The sequence below is a fragment of the Acanthochromis polyacanthus genome, chromosome 4 (assembly GCF_021347895.1).
Source record: "Acanthochromis polyacanthus isolate Apoly-LR-REF ecotype Palm Island chromosome 4, KAUST_Apoly_ChrSc, whole genome shotgun sequence".
Taxonomy (NCBI): Eukaryota; Metazoa; Chordata; class Actinopteri; family Pomacentridae; genus Acanthochromis; species Acanthochromis polyacanthus.
The window spans coordinates 2,827,143-2,848,913 of record NC_067116.1 but is presented as its reverse complement, the minus strand read 5'-3'; the positions used below and the strand labels follow the sequence as shown (position 1 = coordinate 2,848,913).

General features: G+C 42.1%; 1 protein-coding gene across 1 annotated transcript in view; it reads left to right on the top strand.

Moving 5' to 3' along the window:
- The window catches only part of LOC110965491 (neuronal growth regulator 1-like), a 667,889-nt gene that overhangs the window by 629,186 nt on the left and 16,932 nt on the right, over positions 1 to 21,771 (top strand). The window lies entirely within an intron of this gene.

The window sequence follows — 21,771 nt, the reverse complement described above, 5'->3', positions numbered from 1 at the left end:
TTTGGTGTTCTCTTGTGTCTCTTGGTGTAGTTTTGTAGTTATTTAGGCATGCATGTGTCATTTTTGTTTGTCGTTTTAGTAATTTAAGCATCTATTTGTGTCTTTTAGTCATTTTTGTGTTAAATTTACCATCATTTTTTGTTATCTTTGTATCTTTTTGTGCGAACGGGTTGTTCTAAAGGAGAACAATTAACAGAAACATCTATGACGATAAAAAGCTGCAACTGGAAATGATGTGTGACAAGAACGCTGGTAGAAAACTGTTAAATGTGTGTTAATCTATTTAACATGCAGACATTAATACCTCCCACTAGCTCAGGTTGGACATTCTGATGTTCCTGAGTGAGTTCCAGCTGAATATCTGTTCTATCTGCAGTCTGAACTATGCAGTCATCCTGGAATAGAATAATTTAATCAGAACAACATGTTTCACACTAAAAATATCCAAGTAGTAGTTTAATGAGGAGACACTTTGTGGTTTCCTCTGAGCTCTTTCTGTTCAGAGAAGACGTCTGGATTCATCAGTTTGAACATTTATCTGGATGTCAGCTCTTTCTCCTGGCTCCAGACCTTCTGAAGATGTTTCTGGTGAACACAAACTGTGATTCTTGTTGCTGCTGTTCCAGAAACTAACCTATGGAAGTCAAAGTGAAACTGTGGAGTCAACAACTGAACATAAATGAAGAAAAAGATCCTAATCAGAGCAAGAACATGTTAGATCCTCATGTTTCATGGATGTAAACCCCCATAGGGCTTCTAGACTTTCAGTGTTTCTGGTTCAACTATTGAAGCTCCAAACACAAACTATAACCCCCCAATTTTTCATTTTTAATTGAAATCCAAGGAAAACAGTTTGATGAGTCCAAAGTCTGGGAAACATGTTGGTTTGTGAATGGATTTCTACAGATGTGTAGATGTTTCACCGTGCTGAATGGATCTCCTCTGGTCTGTTTCTGCTGACTGCATTTATTCTTCAGCACCTTTGTTTTCCTCTCATGTTCATTTTTAACAAGTTTTGGAGCATTTAGAATATTTTTTTCTACAATTCTGGACAGATTTATGCCATTTCAGACAGTTTTTACATCATTTTTGTCATTTTGAGACAAATTGTGAAACGTTTTGAATCTTATTATTTTTTAACAACTGTGGACAAGTTTCTGCCGTTTTAGACCATTTTGGAGTCATTTTAAGTGAGTTCATGTAATTTCATTTTGACCATTTTTACACCAAATTTGTACACGTTTTTGTCATTTTGGACAAATTTTGAGTCATTTTGAAAATGGATAATTCGAGCTGTAGAAAGGGTTTAGGTGCCACACATTTATGGAACGTCTGCTACAGAACTGGAGGAACTTTCTGAAGAACATTTGATTTGCACTGTAGAAAAAATGAGTGAGTTTAGCTGTAATATCTGCCAAATGTGGTCCTAAGTTTAGAAGACATTTTGGTTTCTAAATTGACTTTTTCAAACTTCATGTGTTTGTTTGTTTGATGCTTTCATTTCAGAGAACAATCAGACACTAACATGAAGAATTTACACTAAAAAATGGAAGAATTGGGGCGTTCTAAGCCTTTTTACCAGTGGTGTGTCTTTATTTACTGTTCAGATGTTAGAATGATTCCTGCTAAGTGTCTGAAAGCTCAGTTTGCTGCTCACTGTTCACTAAACCTCAGCGTCTGTGGACCAGGAGGGGATTTCAGCCGGAGACGTTTTGCAGGAATTTGGTGGGAAACCAAAAACTCAGATTGAATATTTTGATAAGAAATGTTGGACGGAAAACGATGGAATCAGTAGAATTTATGACGAGGAGAACATTAATGTCAGATTTTATGACAATCCACCAACAAGAGACTCATTTAACCATTGACTTTTATTGTTGCACAAGAAATAACTGATTTTTTTTTTTAAGCTACATCAGAAACAGAAAACTTTATTAATTCTGGCTGCTCAGCCTGCAGCGAGGAAAACAGCAAATATGAATAAAATATAATAAAAATGATAAAGAAAATAATAAAAAAACAAAACAAAAATGAAATGGTGAAAAAAGAACAACAGCAGTAACAAAAATAACAATAAGAAGAAAAATAATCAGAATAGTGACAATGAGAATCATAAAAACACATTAAACAAGTAGAAAATATAAGACAACAAATGCTGAATAAAACAAAATGCTAAAATGTAAGATGTGCAAGTAGATTCACAAGTACAGTAAAATATAACAATAATAAACAGATGGTGGAAGTTTTCACTGAATGTCTTCGGCCTGGTCCTGGGATCTTTCTGCATGGAGTTTGCATGTTCTCCCTGTGCATGCGTGGGTTTTCTCCGGGTACTCCGGCTTCCTCCCACAGTCCAAAAACATGCTGAGGTTAATTGGTTACTCTAAATTGTCCGTAGGTGTGAATGTGAGTGTGATTGTGTGTCTGTATATGTAGCCCTGTGACAGACTGGTGACCTGTCCAGGGTGTCCCCTGCCTTCACCCGAGTCAGCTGGGATAGACTCCAGCACCCCCCATGACCCTAGTGAGGATAAAGCGGTGGATAGAGGATGGATGGATGATCCAGTTTAGAGGAAAACAAACGTCATATCAAGTTTCAACAAACCAACGTGTCGATGAACTCAAGTCTTCAAAATAAAAGTCCTCCGGCCAATAAGGGACACCACGGTGTGTTTAATGGAGCAGGTTTAGTTCTGATGACAGTAAACTGTACTGTGAGGTGAACACAGCTTTAGTTATCATCTAAAATCTTTTACTCATCAGACCTGACTAAACGGTTTCTGTCCGTTAGCTGCTGTACAGTTAGTGGTTTCCATAGCAACTGGACTTTCTGCTGACAGGAAGCAGCTGTCGTCCCTAGTCCTCGAGGACTCCTCATCAGTGCCGGTCTAAAAGTTCAGCGTCAAAGTTAAACATCAGCAGCAGGAAGGCTGGAACGGTTCTTCTTCTTAGAGCCACGACTCAACGACCAACTCCAGGTTCTCCAGGTTCTCCTGCTGGGTTCTAGAGGTTCTCCAGGTTCTCCTGCTGGGTTCTAGAGGTTCTCCGGGTTCTCCTGCTGGGTTCTCCAGGTTCTCCTGCTGGGTTCTCCAGGTTCTCCAGGTTGTCCTGCTGGGTTCTAAAGGTTCTCCAGGTTCTCCTGCTGGGTTCTAGAGGTTCTCCGGGTTCTCCTTCTGGGTTCTCCAGGTTCTCCTGCTGGGTTCTCCAGGTTCTCCAGGTTCTCCTGCTGGGTTCTAGAGGTTCTCCAGGTTCTCCAGGTTCTCCTGCTGGATTCTCCAGGTTCTCCAGGTTCTTCTGATGGGTTCTAGAGGTTCTTCAGCTTCCTCCCACAATCCAGAAACATGCTGAGGTTGATTGATGATTCTAAATTGTCTGTAGGTGTGAATGTGAGTGTGATTGTGTGTCTGTATATGTAGCCCTGTGACAGACTGGTGACCTGTCCAGCTGAACCTTCACCCTAAGTTGCCCTCACAAACCTAATGAGGATTAAGCACCGTATCGATAATGGATGGATGGATGGATGGATGGATGGATGGATGGATGGATGGAATTGGGGGACATTTGGGCTTCCAAATATCTGACAAAATCAACCTTCTGCTCTCCAGGTTTCTGCTCCACAGTGATCAATAATAGGTATTGATTGTCTCATTTTATTCCATGTTTCTGTGTTGTTGCTAACCCTACTCTAATCCATGCTAATGTGATCTTTCTCTCAGCAGTAGAAGCTAGATATTTAGCTAGCTGTTACTGCTGACCACTGATGGAAAACAGTCCAAAGAATGAGTCTGATCCTGATAATATGAGGTAGAGAGAGACGTTCAATCAAGGCTGACAATGGATGAAAAGATGGAAAATAGAAGAGAGGACATAGCTTTGATCTACACATTCTGTAGGAACACTGATGGAGGATGGAAACGACAGAAAGAAGACATAAAGTGACAGAAATGAGACAGAAAATGACACAAACATCATCACCAGGTTCTGCTAACATGTTGTGGGACATGTTCCATGAATAATAATGATTATTTAAAATATTATGTTGATTAAAAATGTTCCACAATTACAGACATGAATGAAAAAATAAAAGCAGAGAAAGTAGATTTAAATGAGATTGTAACTGTTTTATCAGAGATCCAGTTTGGTCATCAGATGGACAAGAGAAAAATGGGATTTTAGGGGAACTCCAGACTTATTTGGGATTTAAAATATTTCAAACATTCTTTTCTCCTAGTTTTTATAGATTTGGTCTTAAGAACATTTACACACTACTGATGTTTTAGGGTTTAACAAATGGATTATGGGATGGAAAACGTCCTCCAGCTCTGAATGATCCAAACCTCATTATTTCCTGACTCGTGTCCGCCGTTCTTCCTCCTTCTTCCTCTAACAGGGAGTCTGATATGATGACAAACGGTTAAATCCAGCGGCTGAATTATTGACTGGAACCAAAATGTGAGGACAGAATTCCTGAGGGACCAGAGTTGAGTGGAAGCCGCTCTGCTCTCTAATTGCCCCCCGCCCACCGCCTGCTTCTTGGCAGCCCCGTGTCGAGTGTTAGCAGCACTGATGAACTCCACCGCACGCTTTAAGTGCTCCCGTAATTAAAGCTAACAGAGATTGTCAAGATAACAACAATACGCCGCATAAATTCAAGAGACTTAAACTACACCTCTGGCCGTGCTGCTTAATTGCGTGTCGTTGGAATCGTCCTAACCTGAGAGGTTGTTTCTGTTCTTTTTCTAGCCTCTCACCTGAGGAGACAGCTGACTCTGTGGCTCTGCAGAGGATATGCAAATGAGAGGAGATGGAGTTTATCATCCAGAACTCCTCGGCTCAGAGATGGAACAATAAGTGACAGTGGTTGAAGTCAGGAGGAGAGAATCTGCAGTATTTGTGAAATGAAAGTCAGAATAATGAGACCTGTGTCTGAGGCCCCAATTCTGCAATTAGGACGAGTGTGACGAGCTGGATGGTCGTTCACATTCATCCCCTCAGATTCTGTCACCTCAACACATCAGCTTTTGCTTTTATTCTAAATATCCAGGCAGGTGGTGTTTAAATACAAGAGACAAAACGACAAAAACTAGACACAAAACGACAAAATCAGGACAGAAAATGACAAAAACAAGACTGAAAACAACAGCAATGGGACATGAAATGAAAAAACAAGACAGAAAATGACACAAACGAGACCAAAACTACAAAAACGAGACATAAGATGACAGAAAGGAGAACACATCAGCGCTTGTTTGCATTTCTTCTAAATATCCCGGCTGATGGTGTTTAAATCGACACCTCCTGTCTGCTGGAGGTGGAGGTGGAGGAGATCATCTGAAGCTGAGGCTGTTTTGACATAATGCTGTCTGGATTAACTTGTTGTCACATAATGAGGAAATGTTGTTAATGAACATCTGCTGAGTCCAAACTCTTCTCCTGTTTGCTGGAACAACTTACCTTCCTCTGTTCAGTCAGCACAATCCTGTCTCAGAAAAACAACACATTTTAGAGCAGATGATACCCACATACCAGAACCAGAATCCTGGACAGGGGTTGGACTCTCACCTTTTCTGGAGTTGTCCAGGATGAGAGGCTCTGGGTGGCTGTTGGGATCCTCAGAAACCCCCAGCTGAACCCTGCTTTGTTGAAGTTCTCCCTGGAGAACCAGAAGGTCTCCTGAGGATAAACTCTGACTATTGTCTGATCTTATGAACCGAACAGCAGCTCAGAGTATTTGGTCTTCTTGGAGTCTCTGGGTGGTTCCTGGAAGGGGTACCACCTGGAGACTCCATAGTTCTCCTGGAGGACTTCAGCGCTCATGATGGAGAAACCTGGAGGAGATGATTGGGAGGAACAGCCTGATCTGAACCTGAGTGGTGTTCTGTTACTGGACATGTGGACCAGTCATAGACTGGTCATAACTAACACCATGATGGAGCAGAAGGTTCTCTTACCTGGTACCAGAACACCTTAGACCAAAGGTCCATGATGGACTTCATAGTCGTATCATCAGAGCTCGTGTGTCTCGGACACTTGGGTGAAGAGAGGAGCAGAGCTGTCAGCTGATCTCCACCTGGTGGTGAGATGGATCTGATGGAAGACTGATGGACAGACCTGGTAAACCCAAACATGTAGTGAGGATGAACTGGGAACATCTGGAGTAGGACCCTGTCTGTGGGTTTTAAACTCCCACCTCTGGAAGAGTTTCTCCTGCATCCTGGGGGACCTGGAGTCTGAGTGGTCCATGTTCAAAGCCTCCATTGCAGAAGCAGCTGTTAGGAGCTGTGGTCTGAAGGTCACTGGTGCCTGTCATGGTGGAAAACCCAAGAACCTGCTGATGAACACCAGTGGTGAGAGAAGCTGTCAGGCTGAAGAAGGAGGACTTCAGGGCCTGGTTAGCTCAGGGGTCTCCTGAAGCAGCTGATATCAGTTGACTAAAAGAGCTGCAGCTGCTGCAGTTGTGGAAGCTAAAACTGTGGGGTGGGAGGATTTCAGAGAGGCTATGGAGAAGGACTTTTGGTAGGACTCAAGGAGGTTCTGAGAAACTGTTGAATGTTTCAGGAAGGGAAGGCAGGGCTTTACTCAGGCTGTGTACAGTCGGGTGGAGAACTGGTGACCCGTACTGGGTACTGTGGGAGTATGGGGTACCAGGCTCTCTGATACGAGACATTCAGTCCCTGAACAACCACAGTGAGAGCTGTGTCCTCATACTCAGCACTAAGTCAGACTTGTTTCCAGTGGGTGTTGGACTCCTCCAGGGCTGTCCCTTGTCTCTTATCCTGTTTATGGTCTTCATGGATCTCAAGGATCTGCCGGGGTGAGGAGGGTGTCTGGTTTGTGGACCTCAGGATCTCTGCTTTTTGCAGATGATGTGGTTCTGTTGGTTCCTCAGACCTTCAGCAGCACTGGAGCAGTTTGCAGTTGAGTGTGAAGCGGTGGGGATGTGGATCAGAACCTCCAAGTCTGAGGTCATGGTTCTCTGATGGAAACCGGTGGATTGGTCCCTCTGGGTTGGAGGGAGTTGCTTCCCCAAGAGAAGGAGTTCAAGTTTCTCAGGATCTTATTCACCAGTGATGGGAAAATGGAGCGATAGATGGACAAGAGGATTGATGCAGCGTCAACAGTAATGAAGGCGTTGTACGGAACCATTGTGGTGAAGAAGGAGCTGAGCCTGAAGGAGAAGATCTCAGTTTACCGTCCATCTACGTTCCAACCCTCACCTATGGTCATGAGCTCTGGGTAGAGACCCAAAGAATGAGATCATGGATACAAGCGTCTGAAATTAGCTTCCTCTGTAGGGTGTCTGGGCTCAGCCTTAGAGATAGGAGGAGAAGATCAGACATCTGGAGGGAGCTCAGAGTAGAGCTGCTGATCCTTCTCCTCTAAAGGAACCAGTGGAGGTGGTTTGGACATCTGATTCTGATCCTCCAGGGAGACTTCCTTTGGAGGTTTTCTGAACATGTCCTCCTGGGAGGAGACCCCGGGATAGAACCAGAACCCTCTGGAGCGATTATATATCTCATCCAGCCTGGGAACGCCTCGGGATCCTCCAGGAAGAGCTGGAAAGCGTGGCTGGGAGGAGGAACATCTGGAATGACTTGCTTCATCTGCTGCCTCCATGACCCGACCCCAAATAAGAGGAAGAAGATGGAAGGATGGATGGATGGATGGATGGAGGATGGATGGATGGACGGATGGACGGATGGACGGATGGATGGATGGATGGATGGATGGATTGAGGTATAGAAGAGGCCATAGTAGTAGAACATTCCTTGGTCAGATGAAGATCAATGAGTCGGGCTCAGATGGAGTCCAGATGTTTGGTGTCTCCTCTGACCATGAGTACCACAGTGAAAGAACAGTCCTGACAGTAAAGCACATAGACATATGAAGTATTAAATCAATCAAAGATCAGAATCTCAGCTTCTACTGCAGGGTTTGTATTGTTAATACAGTAAATCTAAACTGTTAGTTTGTAATTTTAAATCGCAGCAAAACCTCTGCTTTTCTACCATACTGTTGTGCTGCTACTACTGCAACGTGAGAAAACGTTAAATCATTTGACTTTCAGTGAGACTCCACAGGGATGTTTTCACTCCGTTGTACCAACATCTGCTCCTCGTGGTTCTATGTTGAGAACTTTATTGTTAATTGCGAGGAAACTAACCAAACACTCATCAGACGATGTGAGGAATGAGTCCAACCAGCGCTCCATAAATAATTTAAACCATGACGGCGAATAGAAATGAATCTGTGGATGAACAGATGGACTCCAGTCATCCTGCTAGAGAAGGACATCTGTCCCAGTAAAACCAAAGACATTAATGTGTTCAACCATCAGAAACGCTGTGTCATGGTTTCACCTTAAACTTTTAATCCTTTTAGTTCAGCTGCTTTCACTTCCTATCTCATGTTTGTCCTGATTTTTCTCTGAATGATCAGTTCTCATGACAATACAGTGAATTTTTTGTGACCCATTGGTTTTCTCTCTAAGACGAATCCTAAAGTTGACAAATGTTGTGTTGTCTTTGTAATTTTGTTTGTGCTTTTGTAAAAGTTGTTTCGCATCTTTTCTGGTCATTTGGTGTCTTTATGGGGTTGTTTCATCTTTTTTTGGTTACATTGTGATTGCTTTGTGTTTTAGTGTATCTACAGACATATTTTAAATTTTATATAAATGTCTTCTCTCAACACCTTTAGCACTCATTCAGCCCCATATCATCATACCGCCGCCTCCGTGCTTCACTGTCAGGACTATGCCTTCACTGTGGTGGTCCTGGTCAGGTTCACAGCAAACATCTGGACTGATGGATGTTCAAGAACAAAATCTGCAAAAAAACAAACAAAAAACAAGCAAGGATGTTGTTTCAGCCGAGGTTGATGTTCACGTCCTTCACACTGTGTCTTGTTTTGGTCTTTATATTAGGATGTGCAGAGTAACTACATAAGAAGGACAGAGCTTGGATGTAAACCTGCAGGAGTGAAGAACAAAAGGTTTAACAGGTGATTTATGAGGGAGGAGCTGCTTTAATCATGGTGTATGTTGATGAGTAACAGAATGTTTCTTTGTGAAATCTCACCATGGCATGACAGAATAATCCTCTGCAGATTATTTTATCATCTGCCAACGTTTAAGCTCAAACCTCAATAAAAAGTCATTCCAGCTTTTCAATCAAATATTCTATTTGGGTCTGCGACAAATATTTGATCCTAAAATAAAATGTGACATTAATGCGCTGGGCGTCTGAATATCACCTCCAAATGTGTGTAATTAAAGTCTAAATGTCACCAGGCGAGGGTACGAGCTAACGCTAGCTCTGGACGGATATTTAACGCTTTTCCTGCAACATTCATGAAGCACTTTGACTGATTGGGTTCACAGTGAGATAAAATCCAGAATCATTTAGAGGCTGCAAAGGAAAGATGTCTGCTGGTGAAGAAAATGTGAGTGTATGGACAGTTTGTATAGAAATAAAGCAGCATAGCTCCTCAGGAGGCCGGGGTTAGAGAGCATTCAGACTTCATCTTTTGGCTCAAATCTACATTAATACTTAACGAGACCACAGAAGGGACCATTCTGGCTGAAAATATGTGCCGACGCTGGGAATCGTGCCGGATTCTTGCAGGTCTGCAGTCCTAAAACACTGTGGGTTTGTAATAACTGCAGCAATTTACATCGCTCTTTATTAATGTAGGCGCTCAGGCACCACTGACAAGAGCATCTGGAAAAAAATGAAAACATTTCTATGAATAACACAATTTATTCCATAAATGACAGAGTGTGAAATGCGATGCTTTCCATCAGAAGGAAGCTTCAGGGAGAAGCTGCATGAGGAGGCATTATCAGGCTTGTCAGCACGGCCTGTCGAAAATAAATACCATTTGCATCTTTCTTCTATTTATCATCTGTTGCTTTCTGCCCGCTGTCCTCTCTTGTTGCTGATTAAATTCCCATTAGCCATGCTCAGTGCTGGTGCTGTGGAGGAAGCTCCTGAAAGACGCTCTGAGGACGAGGCTTCAGAGAGGAGGTCGGTAATGACACGGTGGCGGCTTCCTTTCTGTTTGGAGGGGATGACAGCGTGATGGCAGCAGCAGAATGGAAAATGCAAAGAAGGAGACTCCACATGATTGAAGGGGTGGAATAGAGAGAAGATGGACGTTTCAATCGAGATGAAAACATATTTTTGCGCGTTCCATTCATGTATTAAGATGAGAGCTGCTGCTTGAGGGCGTTCAGTAGAAAATAATCCTTCAGGAAGCTTCGTGTAAGAACGCCAAGACCGCCGTTCACAGCGTAGCGTGGAGATGAAGTGGTGTTTTAATTACCCAAAGTGTCAGCGTTAGCGTGTTTAAGTTAATAAACCACGCTGCCCCGACCCTTTCTACCTTCAATAACTAAACCAACACTTTCTGGGTTGTTGGGAAATTTATTCCAAAGAAAAGGGAGAAAGAAAAACACAAACCTGGTTCCTATTGGCTGGTTGTAAATAAATGGATTTAAACCTGCACAATTTTTATTTACTGTCAGAAACCATAAATAAACCAGGAAAGAAGCAAAGCTGCATAGTAGCAGAAAAATAAGTCTTTGATTTGATTAAACGAGGAAATAATGATATCTGAAGAACTTCCAGCTGATTTTATGGACAACATACGAAACAATAACTTTATTATTACATATTAGAAATTCAGACACACAAGTAGAAAACCTGGAGGAACCTCTCAGAGTTTAAAAGGGTTCTACAAAAAAAAACCTATTTCTGGTTTTAATCTTCCTCCTGTTGTTATTTATAATTATTATCATAATAATCATTAATAATGTGGGATGTTGTTGTTTTGGTCATTGTGTCTTTTTGTGGTCGTTTTGTGTCTTTCTGATCATTTTGTGTTTTCTTGTGTAATATTGTGTTTGTTTTGTTGTTTTTTGTGGTTGTTTTGTGTACTAGTGTATCCACATGTCACGGTAGTGCAAAGACCGAGGACAGACAGAGTCAGGACAGAAAGACGGACCTCTACAGCTTCATTCACTGCAAACACAAACACACTCACGGCCCCAGCTGGCTCCGAAACCACAATTCAAGTGTGCTGAAGAGGCTGGAGAATGTAACCAATATCAGCAATTCCTGGACAAAACGAGCAGAGACTAGACTGCCGGGAACAGGACAGAACGAAGCAGTAGAACTACGTTAGAAACAGGGACGCAGCGAAGACCAGGGTCCACATGAGAACCAGTTAACTAAACACAGATTTAACAACCAAACCGAAAGCGACGCTGCTGGAGTGGAATAATCAGGGCAAAGATATGGTGAGGTCGGCTGGCAATGAAACGAAGCTGACAATTCTAAAAGGCTTAACTGGAAGCGGTTTGGGAGGGCGCTTGGTGGCGTCAGGTTGCCGTATCCACCCTCTGTCCAAGGTGAGCAGAATGGACGACCAGGTAGGAGCTGGGAAGGCGACAGGGAATGTCCAGGCGATACAACATAGTGCAACGGTCCAGCATTGAACAGAGTGAAAAGCCCTTCTTTTATGGCTGGAGGAGGAATGTAGAACTGATGACCTGAACAGAGCAAATGAGACAAACACAGGAAAGGAAAAAGAGGAAGGCCTTCCACTCAGGCAGTAGAGGTGGAGGTCATCACACCACACACGTATAAACACTTTTATTTCTATAACTATCATCTCCCAGCACCTTCAGCACTCATTCAGCTCCATGACATCATACCGCCACCTCCATGCTTCCCTGTCAGGACGCTGTTTTGGACGTCATCAGTGCAGGTCGATGATCACATGTTCTTGTTTTGGTCGTTATATGAGGACAGTAACTACATAAACTCGTGACCGTCGTACAGATGCTGCAGATGTTCCCTTTCTGGCAGCATTTGAAGCTTTCTGTGGGTATGAGCAGAGCTTCCTAACGATCTGAGTTCCCTCGGTTCCGTTAACGGCAGTGGGATTGATTAGAGCGGGAGGACGGCCCGTTGCCTCATTACTCTGGGTGTGCAGGTGTTCTCGACGCCTCGGTGCTCCTGCTGCCGTGGCAAAGAGAAGATGGAGGACAGAGACCGGCGCCTCCTCGTTCATCTCCGCCCTGGATGGAGGTCATGCAGGAAAGGCTCTGGTTGACAGATGGAGCTGGGAGGAGAAGCAGCTCAGCCTCAAAGTGTTCCATTTGTTTTTCATGTGATGCTGACTTCTGGTTATGTAAGACCGGCTGTGTTTGATGTGACTTCATCTTGATGGAACTGTAGATGTGTGTACTGATTGCGGGGGTTATTATTCCTGTGCTTCGGCGTGTCTGAATAGCTGAAATAAGGAACATAAAAACAATGCACTCATTTTGTCAGGATGTATTTCTGTGCAGAGGGATGTGGAACATGCACGCGTGATGCAGATATAAAACATGTCTCTCTGACATGTTGTGATGGGAATGGCTGTGGTGTGTTTCTGTTATTGCGTGGAGCACTTAGAAAACAAATCTCATCTCAGTGTGAGTCTGAAAGCTTCCTGTAGATACAGATGGAGCTGCTGCAGCACGTTTAGGAAGCAGTCAGAGTTCTGGTTCCACTCCAAAAATGCATGTTTACTCATGTAAACCCTGCTTGGATGGTAGTTTCTGCTCCTGCAGGGATTCACTTAAAGACGCTTAAAGCTCTGAGAACCTGCTGTGCATATATGAACACAAACTGGAGCTGAGAGTCCAGCAGGTGTGCTCAGAACAACAGGAAACTGGTTTCTGAGGACGTTAAGTCGTGATTTTTGAAGTTGTTTTCCATCTTTTATGGTTATTTGGTGTCTTTATGGGATTATTTGATTTTTTTGTTGTTGTTTGTGTACTACTGCTTCCACAAACATATAATTCTAGATGTTTCTGTAAATATCATCTCCCAACACCTGTTGCACTCATTCAGCCCCGTATCATCATACCGCCACCTCCATGCTTCACTGTCAGGACTACGTATTCACTGCAGTAATTTTCATCTTTTTGGGGTCAATTAGTGCATCTTTGTGTTGTTTTTTGTCTTTTAGTGGTGATTTTGTGTAGTTGTTTTGTGCTGTAGTTTCCATGTGCTTCACTGTGAGGACGATGCCGTCTCTCCTGGTCAGGTTCTCACCAAACGTCTGGACTGATCAGGGTTCAATAATAAAATCTGCAAACAAACAAAGATGTTGCTCTTTTGTGTCATCAGTAGAGGTTGATGTTCACGTCCTTCACATTGTGTCTTGTTAAGCTCATTAAATGTCCTCTTGTGTCTATTTCTGCCCATTTTGTGTTTCCTTGTGTCATTTTATGTGTTTGTTTTGTTCATTTATTGTCTATGTGGGTGTTCTGCATCATGTTGTAGTTGTTCTGTGGTTGCTTTGTGCATTTAGTTTATCCCCAGACGTTCACTGTGCATCAATAAATATCATCTTTGCACTTTTCTTAGACGGTAGTTTGTGCTCCTGCAGGGGATTCCTTGAAGATGTTTAAAGATACACAAACCTGCTGAGCAGAAAGTGGAGTTAAGAGTCCAACAGGTGTGCTCAGAACAAGAGGAAACAAAACAATCACAAAATGACCACAAAAGATGCAAAACAACCTCAAAAATCAACACACAAAATAAAAAACAACCACCAAGATACACAAATTCACCTCATGAAGGTGAAAAGTACCACAGTGAACTCATAGTCCTGACGATGAAGCATGGAGGTGGCGGTATGATGATATGGGGCTGAATGAGTGCAAAATGTGTTGGAAGATGATATTTATAGATATATAACATTATTATGTATTTCTGTGGATACAATAAAACACACAACGATCACAGAACGACCACAGAAGATTAAAAAAAAAGTTAAAACCTCATTAATGATTCCAGCTTTTCAATCAAATATGTATTTTGTATCTTCAGCAAACATTTGATCGTAAAATAAAACGTGACGTTAGTACGTTTGGATGTTCTTAGATGTGTGTCCTTCAGCTCCATGATGGATGCAGCTCCTCCCTCATAAATCACCTGTTCATCCTTTATTTCATGTTTACATCCATGTTCTGTCTCTCTCTCCTCACCATCCTGCATCACGCTTCTAGAAAACTGCTACACCGAGTTTAAAAACTCCACGGGGTTCCTTTAAAGTCCTACAGCAGCTGAACACAAACGGCACATATTTGTTTTCCATTTAATTCAAAGGCGTCGTGAACAAAGAGCCACAGGTTAGCAGAGGAACCCTTGATCCAGCCGACTCTCTGCTGGGATAAAAAAAAAGGTTTAAATGTCGGATAAAGCAGGAATGGAATAAGTGCATCTGAAAAGCAGCGAGTTCAGAACGTCGTTATGAGTAAAAGCGGTTCTGTACTAAAATAAAACGAAGCGTATGGCGCCTGCAGAGGTGAACAGGAAGGTGTGAAAACAGGGAGAACTGTGAAGATGGGAAGTGTTGACGGATCGTATCAGAGGGAGGAAATGGCCGTATTTATAGTAAACTACTGTATGTGAGCTACAACCAGGAAGATAAATAAGAAGAAATGGGCCAGAAAATACACATTTATTCCCAGTTTGGTCTCTAGAGTGGAGCTCTGATGAAACAACGTTCAGAATGAAGGTTCCTCCAACAGAAACCAGATGGTTGATTCCTCTGGATGACTTACTGCTTCAAGCAACAGAGTTTAACTAATATAGAGCAACTTTAATATAGAGCTACTTTAACTAAAATAGAGCAACTTTAACGAATATGGTGACTGGAATAAAAATGCAATGCACAAAGCAGAGTGTTCTCACTGAAAACTCTGGCTACTCGTTCACACAGCTGCTTTTGAGAAAAACTCCACCCTGGATTCAAAAATGTCCATTTTAAATGTAAGGGCCTCTCTACACTGTGTGATTTTAACAATCTTATGAGTTCACAGCTGTACAACATGAATCTAATTATCTTTGGGCAAGATATGAAGCTTGTTCTTTGCAGACGGAATGTTGAAATCGCAGCTGAATCTCAGCCTACGATCTATGTGAGTCAACGTGAACGAGCAAGAATAAAACATCATTAGCGTGCACCATCCATCCATGAAGAATAACTACCTGAAGCATAAACAGAGCTCTTACAATCACAGGGAAACTAGCCAAACATGAGACCTACAATCACAGGGAAACTAGCCAAACATGAACCCTACAATCACAGGGAAACTAGCCAAACATGAACCCTACAATCACAGGGAAACTAGCCAAATATGAGCCCTACAATCACAGAGAAACTAGCCAAACATGAGCATTAAAATCACAGGGAAACTAGCCAAACATGAACCCTACAATCACAGGGAACTAGCCAAACATGAACCCTACAATCACAGAGAAACTAGCCAAACATGAGCATTAAATCACAGGGAAACTAGCCAAACATGAACCCTACAATCACAGGGAAACTAGCCAAATATGAGCCCTACAATCACAGAGAAACTAGCCAAACATGAGCATTAAAATCACAGGGAAACTAGCCAAACATGAACCCTACAATCACAGGGAAACTAGCCAAACATGAACCCTACAATCACAGGGAAACTAGCCAAACATGAACCCTACAATCACAGGGAAACTAGCCAAATATGAGCCCTACAATCACAGAGAAACTAGCCAAACATGAGCATTAAAATCACAGGGAAACTAGCCAAACATGAGCCCTACAACCACAGAGAAACTAGCCAAACATGAGCCCTACAATCACAGAGAAACTAGCCAAACATGAGCATTAAAATCACAGGGAAACTAGCCAAACATGAGCCCTAAAACCACAGGGAAACTAGCCAAACATGAGCCCTACAATCACAGGGAAACTAGCCAAACATTAACCCTACAACCACAGGGAAACTAGCCAAACATGAACCCTACAACCACAGGGAAACTAGCCAAACACGAGCCCTACAATCACAGAGAAACTAGCCAAACATGAGCATTAAAATCACAGGGAAACTAGCCAAACATGAGCCCTAAAACCACAGGGAAACTAGCCAAACATGAGCCCTACAATCACAGGGAAACTAGCCAAACATGAACCCTACAACCACAGGGAAACTAGCCAAACATGAACCCTACAACCACAGGGAAACTAGCCAAACATGAGCCCTACAATCACAGGGAAACTAGCCAAACATGAACCCTACAACCACAGGGAAACTAGCCAAACATGAACCCTACAATCACAGGGAAACTAGCCAAACATGAACCCTACAACCAAAGAGAAACTAGCCAAACGTGAACCCTACAACCACAGGGAAACTAGCCAAACATGAGCCCTACAATCACAGGGAAACTAGCCAAACATGAACCCTACAATCACAGGGAAACTAGCCAAACATGAACCCTACAATCACAGGGAAACTAGCCAAACATGAACCCTGCAACCACAGGGAAACTAGTTAAACATGAACCCTGCAATCACAGGGAAACTAGCCAAACATGAGCCCTACAACCACAGGGAAACTAGCCAAACATGAGACCTACAACCACAGGGAAACTAGCCAAACATGAGCCCTACAATCACAGGGAAACTAGCCAAACATGAGACCTACAACCACAGGGAAACTAGCCAAACATGAGCCCTACAATCACAGGGAAACTAGCCAAACATGAACCCTACAATCACAGGGAAACTAGCCAAACATGAGACCTACAACCACAGGGAAACTAGCCAAACATGAGACCTACAATCACAGGGAAACTAGCCAAACATGAACCCTGCAACCACAGGGAAACTAGCCAAACATGGACCCTGCAATCACAGGGAAACTAGCCAAACATGAGCCCTACAATCACAGGGAAACTAGCCAAACATGAGACCTACAACCACAGGGAAACTAGCCAAACATGAGCCCTACAATCACAGGGAAACTAGCCAAACATGAACCCTGCAACCACAGGGAAACTAGTTAAACATGAACCCTGCAATCACAGGGAAACTAGCCAAACATGAGCCCTACAATCACAGGGAAACTAGCCAAACATGAGACCTACAACCACAGGGAAACTAGCCAAACATGAGCCCTACAATCACAGGGAAACTAGCCAAACATGAGACCTACAACCACAGGGAAACTAGCCAAACATGAGCCCTACAATCACAGGGAAACTAGCCAAACATGAACCCTACAATCACAGGGAAACTAGCCAAACATGAGACCTACAACCACAGGGAAACTAGCCAAACATGAGACCTACAATCACAGGGAAACTAGCCAAACATGAACCCTGCAACCACAGGGAAACTAGCCAAACATGGACCCTGCAATCACAGGGAAACTAGCCAAACATGAGCCCTACAATCACAGGGAAACTAGCCAAACATGAGACCTACAACCACAGGGAAACTAGCCAAACATGAGCCCTACAATCACAGGGAAACTAGCCAAACATGAGCCCTACAATCACAGGGAAACTAGCCAAACATGAGACCTACAACCACAGAGAAACTAGCCAAACATGAGACCTACAATCACAGGGAAACTAGCCAAACACGAACCCTGCAATCACAGAGAAACTAGCCAAACATGAACCCTAAAATCACAGAGAAACTAGCCAAACATGAACCCTAAACCACAGGGAAACTAGCCAAACACGAGACCTACAATCACAGGGAAACTAGCCAAACACGAGACCTACAATCACAGGGAAACTAGCCAAACATGAACCCTACAACCACAGGGAAACTAGCCAAACATGAATATATGTAAATGAATGATATAAATGAATGAATTTATATAAATAAAATTGAATTGAATTGAATTGAATTGAATTGGATTGAATTGAATTGAATTGAATTGAATTGATCAGTAAGTCATTTCATCCTGCATTTCTATTGGATAGCTAGTTGTTGTAGGTCCAGCAGCAGACATACAGTGACACACAGTTTGTCTCATTTTTGTCATTTTGTGTCTAATTTTTGTCGTTTTCTGTCTTGTTTCAGACAAAAATGGGACCATTTTTGCCTTTTCATGTCTCATTTTTTGTCATTTTGTGTCTTGTTTTTATAATTTTGTGTCTTGTGTTTGTAGTTTTGTGTCTCATTTTTCTTATTTTGTGTCGTTTGTCTTGTTTTGTCTGGTTCTTGTTGTTTTGTGTCTTGTTTTTGTTGTTTTCTGTCTTGCTTTTGACCAAAATGATAGCTCAATCGGAAACATTCACTTTTATTACAAAAACAGTAAATTCAGTAAATATGTTTTTTTCTGTTTTTAACTGTTTTTGTTGAATAATGAATAAGAATTTTTGAAAACTATTTACAGCATATACGTCAAGCAGGTGTGAAGGTAACTGTTGACAGAAGGTGGTGGTATGGGCTACTTTTGGCATCCTGTAGCGTTATTTATATCATAGAAGAAGCCAGAAACACAATCAGAGTTGCAATGAATTATCCACACTAATATGTTACACAGCAGGGGGCGCTAACTGGACCAGATCCAGACCCAGATGACGTGTTATACGGACCCGGAGCTGTAATCAGTAAATTGTAATGGGATTTTTAATTTCAGTGGTCGCTTTGGTGACGTGTTTGTGGTGTTGGTTACCAGCTCAGGAACACAGACTAATCAGGAACGAGCTCAGACATCCCACCTGATGCTACTCACAGCCGTCCTTGAACCTGTCTCACAGTACGACGTAGGACCACCGATTTAGAGATATCAAAGATATCACCACCATGATCTCACCGTCGTTATCCGAGCGTGTCGAGGCCTGAAAACACCGTTTCTGTGTGAACGGGAGACAGCGACACAACAAAACATTTGGCTCCATCCTGAAACCGCTGTGGTGTAAACTGGACCATTCACCGTGGGTCCGACAGGAGATTCTCAGGTTCTCAGCCGCTGCAGACTCAGATTTCCTGATAAGCAGCCGCAGAGAGTGTCTTCATGAGTCATTCTTGGTCGCTGGTTTCATCACACCTCGTCCGGCTCAGATCTCACCCACCAGTGTGTCATCAGCAGCAACTATGGGAGAAAGGGAGGCCACGATGAGAAAAAACTAGGAAATGAGGAAAAAATGATGATATAATGAGGAAAATGAGGATACAGTGAGAAAAAATGAGAATACAGAGGGGGAAAATGAGCCAGTGGTCAGGAAAAATTTGAATATAATGAGGATAAATTAGACAACAATGGGAAAAGATGAGGAAAAATAAGAATAGAGTGAGGATAAGTGAGGATATGTGAGGAAAAATTTGCTCACAGTAAAGAAAAATGTGACCACGGTTAGGAAAAATTAGACTACAATGAGGATAAATGAAGATGCAGTGAGGAACAGTGATGATCAGACTCAGATTTCCTGATAAGCAGCAGCAGAAAGTATCTTCATGAGTCATTCTTGGTTGCTGGTTTCATCACACCTCGTCCGGCTCAGATCTCACCCACCAGTGTGTCATCAGCAGCGAGGATGATTCAGAAACACCGAGTGCATCCAGAGGGTCGGCATCGTGTCGCTCTGTCCTGGATGCATTTCCAGCGTGTAATTTCCGTGTGAGAGGTTTTGTTGTTTGCTCGTATCGACGTGCTGCAGCCAGGTGCTTCAGAAACACAGCCTGTCATTAGCGCTAATACAGCTGTCAGGGGAGAAGCTCAACTGTTGCTCTCACTCCACTGCAGCTCAAACGCTTCCACTCGTCCCTCTCTTAAGATTTCTTTTGTTTTTTTTTAATCCGGCTGGCAGCTCGCTGTCGGTGCCGCTGTACATCTGTCCAGAGCTGCTTCCCTGCAGAGGAAACACTAATCAAGTCCTGTTTTGGTCTTCAGCAGCGAGTGGTTGGACTTCAGAGCTGCCAGATCTGCAGTCATTAAAGGAATCCTGGCGCCGCTTCGTATAATATCACCCTGCATCCTAAAAGCACTGCTGGACTGACTGTACTCAGCATATATCATGTTTTTAAAGCTGTTGTTTCCCCACAGAGAGAGAATAGAATCCTTCATTCAGCTTCCAGCTATATGCTGCTCAGATAATCCCTCATAAACAGCTCAGAATTTAAATAAGAAGACGCCAGCCTCCTTCCCTGGCTCTGAAACGTGCTAAAATCTGCAGCGAGCACCCAGATTTGTACATGAGGATGAAATAAGTGGAATCTAGTGAACATATTGGTCTGGGAACAGCGAGGACTTGGAGGAGCAAGAGGCGCCACGTCCTGCTGAGATAACACAAGTTTCACTGCCATCGTTTTTTTCTTCCTTCTAAACAGCCACAAAAACAAAACAAGCACAGAACGAGTTTCACAACGAGACAAATTCTAACGGAAGTCCACATAATGACAGATCTATCTATCTATCTATCTATCTATCTATCATCTATCATCTATCATCTATCTATCTATCTATCTATCTATCTATCATCTATCATCTATCTATCTATCTATCTATCTATCTATCTATCTATCATCTATCATCTATCTATCTATCTATCTATCTATCTATCTATCATCTATCTATCTATCTATCTATCTATCTATCTATCTATCATCTATCATCTATCATCTATCTATCTATCTATCTATCTATCTATCTATCATCTATCATCTATCTATCTATCTATCTATCATCTATCATCTATCATCTATCTATCTATCTATCTATCATCTATCATCTATCTATCTATCTATCTATCTATCTATCATCTATCATCTATCTATCTATCTATCTATCTATCATCTATCATCTATCTATCTATCTATCTATCTATCTATCTATCATCTATCATCTATCTATCTATCTATCATCTATCTATCTATCTATCTATCTATCTATCTATCTATCTATCTATCATCTATCATCTATCTATCTATCTATCATCTATCATCTATCTATCTATCTATCTATCATCTATCATCTATCATCTATCTATCTATCTATCATCTATCTATCTATCTATCTATCTATCTATCTATCTATCTATCATCTATCATCTATCTATCATCTATCATCTATCTATCTATCTATCATCTATCATCTATCATCTATCTATCTATCTATCATCTATCATCTATCTATCTATCTATCTATCTATCTATCTATCTATCATCTATCATCTATCTATCTATCTATCTATCATCTATCATCTATCATCTATCTATCTATCTGTCTATCATCTATCTATCATCTATCATCTATCTATCTATCATCTATCTATCTATCATCTATCATCTATCATCTATCTATCTATCTATCTATCTATCTATCATCTATCTATCTATCTATCTATCTATCTATCTATCTATCATCTATCATCTATCTATCTATCATCTATCTATCTGTCTATCATCTATCATCTATCTGTCTATCATCTATCTGTCTATCATCTATCTATCTATCATCTATCTATCTATCTATCTATCTATCTGTGGGTGGAGGTGTGTTGAGGTAGAGCGATAGAGGGTGTTCAAACTTTTGTCTTTCTTTTGTATTTGTCACTTTGTTTTCTGAATGTTCATTGTTTGAATTATTTGGTGAAACTTTGGGTTAACAGTTTAGTGTTTTTGGCGTTTTTTGGTGTGTTTGGTGCCTCGTGGTGGGGATGGCGTCCTCGCGCCGGCTTCCCTGAGCCACGGTGTGAGGCTTGGTGCCGCCACCGGCCTCCACCGTGGAGCAGGTTCTGCTGGCGGTAGGAGACCAGGTGGGTCACCGGGAACATTTCTTATGCTTCCCGTATGAACAAGGCTGTCGTCGTTTTTTTAAGCATCAGAGCTTTGTGAAATCTGATAGAGAATGGATTAACCCTTGACGAGGAGGTTTATTTCCAAGTTTCTCCTCTGGCCGTGCCGTCTACGCGGATCACAGTA